We start from the raw sequence: 6,026 nt of genomic DNA, 5'->3' as shown, positions 1-6,026 counted from the left end.
AGTTTGACACAGCTCTGGTTTAAATACAGTAGAAACAAAGAGAGGAAGTTATGTTTGGTATCCTTTACATTTATGTCTTCAAGGTTGTTGGGAAATCTTTTAGGCAGTCTTCCTTTCTCCAAATATTCCCTTCCGCTGTTTCTTTAACTGGAAGAGGTTTTTCATTTTATACACTGTACATTTCCAGAGTATATATGGTTCTAGGCATGGTATTTGCTTTCCTAAGAGATATGAATCGCTTTTGTTCATTTACCTTCTTTGAAATTCATTTCTAGTAGCTGCAGAGCTGCTGCTATGGAGTGTTAATAGGCTTCTAACATAGCTGTCATTTCAAGTAATAGGTGCCAAGCTTTCAGCAGCTTATTAACACATTATAACAGCAACCCCTATACTAAACAAACAAATTGCACAGAGGAGGACACAAGCAAAATTAGTGTGTACAAATATATATATTCATATGTATACAGACACACAGTATATACTTAGGACTCATCAACATATTTGGTTCCATACATGATTAGACCAGAATTGGCACTTTGTTTTTTATGAATATTCACAGGGAGAAAGAGTGGATCGGATTTGTATTTGGTCCCAAATGTGAGACGAATACAAACTGGTATAATTACTGAAAGATTTCCATCCTCTCAGCCCAGCGACACTCTCAAGACCGAAAAATTGCAGACTTGTGGTATTTCACATCATGGAACTGTGCTAACGTGATCTTTCAGCGCCACTTCATGGGGGATGCTGCAGAGGAAGAAAAAGTGGAAATAAGCAAAGAAATACACCAACTGGCAGAACTACTGAGAAGGGAAAAGATACAAATATGCTTCTAAGAGTCAAAATTTGCATTTGGATATGAACACTGGACCAACTCTACAAACACAAATATATTCTTCCAGATGCAGGGGCAGACATATGTACAGATAAATATGAGAATGTATATTCACACATGCTTTATGTAAATATGAATACACACACACATATACACATATGTATGTATATATAGATATACTGTCCTTTACAAGTGTTTACATATTTAATGGTTGCATAAAACTTCCTCACAGCTTTCTGGAAGACATATTTCAATAAGGGCTCTAAATTTTACATTGTAGTAAAAGCTGACCTTTTTTGAGTATAAAAAAATTCCCAGAGCAATTTATAATCATGTTGTAATATATTTGGAGGTTGTAAATATATTAAAATCCAATTTTTAAATCAGCTGGATAATTTTATAAACTTTACTAAAATTTGCAGTATTAAGGAGGATGACTTGATGGCCTCTGGTTATCTTGCAAGATTTAATGGGTGCTACTTATTGTTACTAATGACAGGTGGCATTATTGTTTAGTAAGTAACAGTGCTGAGTTAGTAATGTTATAAACCGCACATACTACTCTGAATGTTTCTAGTATCTGTAAACAACTTTCAAATCTGGAAAAGTAAGCGAAATTCAAAACAAAAGCCAAATTTAGTGATAGAATTAGTTAATTGAATAATGACTGACTTTTGTGATAGAAATTATTTCTTCACAATAGTACTCTGGCTGGACTAGATATAACTTGACATCATAGCTAGTGAAGAAAATTTTTTGAAACCCTGTAATAAAAGATAATTGATTTTGAAGAAACTCGCATTACAAAAAAAAAAAAAAAATGCCCTGGTTATATACAGCTCAAACCCAAGAATGACTTTAAGAACGTTTTAATTCTTACTTGCCATTAGGGCACACTTTACAGAAATAATGACTTAATTCAGCAAACAGCCTTTTCTTTTCAAGGTGGATACAGTAACATATAGGTAATTAAGTCCCAAATTTTGAGGTCTATTCTGTGGTTCTCCCAACTACATCCCTTGTGTTGGCTCTCATCTTACCCTTGCCTAGCAAGGAGTTTGTAATACCACCTTCAATGTACTTCTTGCTTTTAATACTTCAAATTGTTTTTCCTACCTTAAGAGCCTTTGGAAATTAAAGCATTCATTTTATTTTATACTCTGGAAACCACTTAGTGAATTATAATCTCACTACTGCCCTCATTTTTAGATGTCTCAGATCACACTATTATGCTTGCATGCTACTCACAGCATTATATAAGCTATTTAAAGACTATGTCTTCAGCCAGGCACAAAGACTCATGCCTATAATCCCAGCAGTTTGGGGGGCCAAGGTGGGAGTATCACTTGAGCCCAGGAGTTCAAAACCAGCTTAGGCAACATAGGGAAATACCATCTCTACAAAAAAAAAATTTTTGTTTTAATTAGCCAGGCATGGTGGGATATTCCCATAGTCCCAGGTACTCAGGATACTGAGGCAGGAGGAGCCCTAGAGCCCAGGAGTTTGAGGATGCAGTGAGCTGTGATGGCACCACTGCTCCCCAGCCTGGGCAAGAGAGTGAGACGTCATCTTTTTTAATAAAAATAAAGACCATGTCTTCTAGACTGCAAGTTCCTTGGGAGAGGCCTGTGTCTTATTCATCTTTGTCTCCCTAATATCAAGTACGGTACCCAATGCATGGAAACTGTTCCATAAATGTTGAATTCATGAACAAATTAATGAATACAGATCAGGTCCTCTCTGTATTTTCAAATCTGTCTTAGCTCTCACTGCTTAGTCAAATCCAATTTCATTTTCCCATAAATATCTACTTCTAGTTCTACCAACGATCTACATCTTAAGTTATAGCCAGAAAAAGAAGTGTCTGCAAGTCAGGACCTCATCCCTTTCTAAGAACATCTCCTGTTTCTTTGCCTGAGTAAACTGATGCCTTAAAAAAATAGCTATGCAGTAGGGCCAGGGCCAAGGGTTCTTGTGTGATTTTAGTAAAAACATTTTTTATAGAAAAGTATCTGGAATAGCCTCCCAAGAGTTTGGTCAACTCACCCCAGAATTTGGTTTCCAGTGACAGTTATATGATATACGTGTGAAAATAATGGGTGGTAGTTTCAGGTTATGAATGTTATTTTGGTTGACATTGCCACCAACTACCATGATTTTAAAACAGAAAACAAAAGTTAAAAGTAAATACGAGAAAGAAGAAAACTAAAAAAAAAAAAAGAACCAAAATTTCCAGCTACATATTTTATAGAAACTACTCAAGCCAGTTTGGAAAGGCTGAATGCCACATGACCCATAAAATATGAACTTCCAGTTTTCAATCAAATGATGAGGGGAAGTTGCTGTGTTCTCACCAGAATGTTTTTAATAATCTCCTCTATAAATATATATATATGGTTGGACTCTGATTATAACACTATATATAATAAAGGTGGGTAGCAAAATCTGTTTTCTACCTCAACATTGTTTATTCAACTTATTAAAATAGCATAAACTTGGGAAACTAAGAAAATGTCAGTTTTCCAACTCTGCCAGGAAGGAATCTGACAACTGCTACATAATCACTGAAATGCTGCAATTTGTTAAAATGCTCCTAATAATTTTTTTTCTGACTTTTATCCAAAGGCAACTAAAGTATGAAAGAGAGAGAGCAAGAGATTTGGGCTAATGATGATTAACATATTACAGAGAGGGAAGGCTACCATGATTAATTTCAAACTCAAAGTGCTAGGGAGTTGGCACCTTCACAGAATCTCTGATCAGGGAGAGAGCAGGAGTTTGAAAAGAGGGGAGAGAGAAAAAGAAAAAAAAAAAAAAACACACAGCCTTTAAAATAATGAACAGTTTTCCCCAGTCTTGCCATACTGCAAAAACACCCATACACCATGCATGCATACAATTCCCAGGGGCTCATAAATTAATTTAGTGACAAAAGATTGTACCCAAGTGATAAAGGTCCAGTACTACGATTATCTTTATGGATAATTGGGGCCATAAAATAGTTCCAAAGCACCTTTTATTTGTCATTTGTTGACAATTCAACCAATTCTCCTATCTGCCATCCTCCATATTTAATGGGTCCCTATCGAAATATGCAACACACTCGTTTGTATGGGAAGAATGTCTTCATATTGTTATGCCATTGCATATCCTTTACTTCCTTATGTTGTTCATCAGTCTACCTCCTGCTCTTTCTTTTCTATGACACCTCTCAGATGGTACCCATAGCAACACCCCTAAGAAGGTGAAAGTAAAGATGCTGCAGTCATCCCCAGCGCACAGTGCTGACAATGCCAGTCATTAATGCAGCAGCTTCTGCCTGCTCAGATCTCCCTCGCTCCTCTCTGGTCTTGTTTCCCTCCAGTAGCAGCCACAGAGCTCACTCAGAGATCCAGAGACCTGCTGTTAATGATTTGTCACTTGTTTAGAACACCTCAGGATGGCAGGTCTGTATAATCTGCCCTCAATGGCACTGCCAGCTTGCATTAGGAAACAATTACTTAGTTTATGACTAGTAAAGTAGGCACACAGAATTTCCAATTAAACTCGCATGTTTCCGAAGGAGCCTGAGTGCCCCTTTTTTGAGGAAAGGAACAGATGCCCCCATTAGGGACAGTTTTACTCACTCCTGCTTCAGAGTAAGCCGTGTGTAAATCAGTGCCCTCTAGATTCATAATCTGGGGGTGACAGTATATGGAGAATGATTTTATGTGAATTCAGTCATTGCTATTTACTTAGGATCTCACTATTTGTTAAGATCTGGGTAAAATGAAACAATGGACACTTGCCTATAGGCTTTTATAGTATGGAACAAACAAAAGACACTAGCATGTAGCATTATTACTTTAATCATTACCCACTTTCTTTGTGTATCTGGGGGCACATGAATTAGAGAAGAAAAAAAGGATTATGGATTTATTCCTCTTAGGTTCAGAATGTTAGAATCCATAGATTGTTTAATCAAAATTAAGAGGTTTCACCATAAAAAACATTATTAAATATTTAACATCAAATATAAACATAAGCTTGCATAAACTGGCTAATTTAAAATGTTTTACATTGAGTAGATCTTGACACATATATTCCATGAATTTGAAATCACTACATGTATTGAAACACAAATTTTTTTCATAGCTAAGAAAGGTCAAATGTTATTGAACCTCAACTCCAAAAAGTTACAGCCTGGAGTTTTCATGTGATAGCTCTCATAATATCATATGATGATTATAATACAAACTTAGAATCTTATTCAAAATTCCAGAAAAAGAGTATATAGATATTTAACCAAAAGTCTGCATGCATGAATATCACATATTTCTAAATCCCTTTTCCGCTCCCTCCAAAAAGAGGAGGAAAACTAACCATTTATCAGTAGCAGTGTGAAAGGAAAAGATTTATCATTTTAAATTTTTCATTGCAGATGGTTTTCATTTTAAAAGGCGGGGAAGTGATTTTTTTTGAAATCATTTTTTTTCTTAATGCAATTGAGCCAGACGTTTCTCGTAAATCTTGTTGCTTTAGTAGACAATACTCAATTCTCTAAACTTTATATGCAATATCCAGCTTCTTTTTTTAAGATGCTCCCGGGCATGAAAATGAAAGCCATCTGAGAGGTGGCATCACATTCAAAATATGCCATCCTGGCTACTCCCCTTCTCCCTAGCTCACACTTCATCTCAGATGTTCCTCTTTGTGCTCAAAGTGGGGAGTCTCAATGAGTTTTTAAAAGATTTCTTTCTTCCTTTTTGGGGGGAGGTAAATAAATGAGCCTGCCAGTCAATATATCTTTCGAGTTGGATAGCAAACTGTACCCAGTGATTCACTGAAGTCATTGAGTCAGAGAGACAAAATAAAAAGCAGACCACAGGGGAGAAAAGAGAGTGGATGCTTCCTTTGTAATTAAAAAAGAATTATTTGATACTTGATTTGAATTTCCTGCATGATGTCACTCTCTTTAAGGAAGAACAATTTAACATTTGTGGTACAGCACTGGATATTTCCATTGAGCAAACATGGTGGTACTGTACTTTAGATTGTTATTCTTAAAGTACATTCACTGTCCATTTTTGAGGCATCAGTATCCCTAAAATAAAGATGTACCTTAAAATTCCATCAATCAAAAATTGCCAAATTTACATGAAAAGTTTGTTCTAAGGTGCAGTGTATGTCATAGATATTATATATATATATA

The 6,026-nt window shown here is 35.8% G+C and overlaps 1 long non-coding RNA gene across 1 annotated transcript in view; it reads right to left on the bottom strand.

Annotated features, from left to right (window-relative positions):
• Positions 1-430: 430 nt before the first annotated feature.
• Positions 431-6,026, bottom strand: part of LOC108543694 (uncharacterized) — a 309,209-nt gene continuing 303,613 nt past the window's right edge. Inside the window, exon 3 of the long non-coding RNA XR_001889646.1 lies at positions 431-747. This is a non-coding gene — a long non-coding RNA (uncharacterized LOC108543694). The remainder of the gene's footprint in view (positions 748-6,026) is intronic.

This window comes from Rhinopithecus bieti, unplaced genomic scaffold, assembly GCF_001698545.2.
Source record: "Rhinopithecus bieti isolate Rb0 unplaced genomic scaffold, ASM169854v2 scaffold_23748, whole genome shotgun sequence".
Taxonomy (NCBI): domain Eukaryota; kingdom Metazoa; phylum Chordata; class Mammalia; order Primates; family Cercopithecidae; genus Rhinopithecus; species Rhinopithecus bieti.
This window is presented reverse-complemented; position numbering and strand designations above follow the sequence as displayed.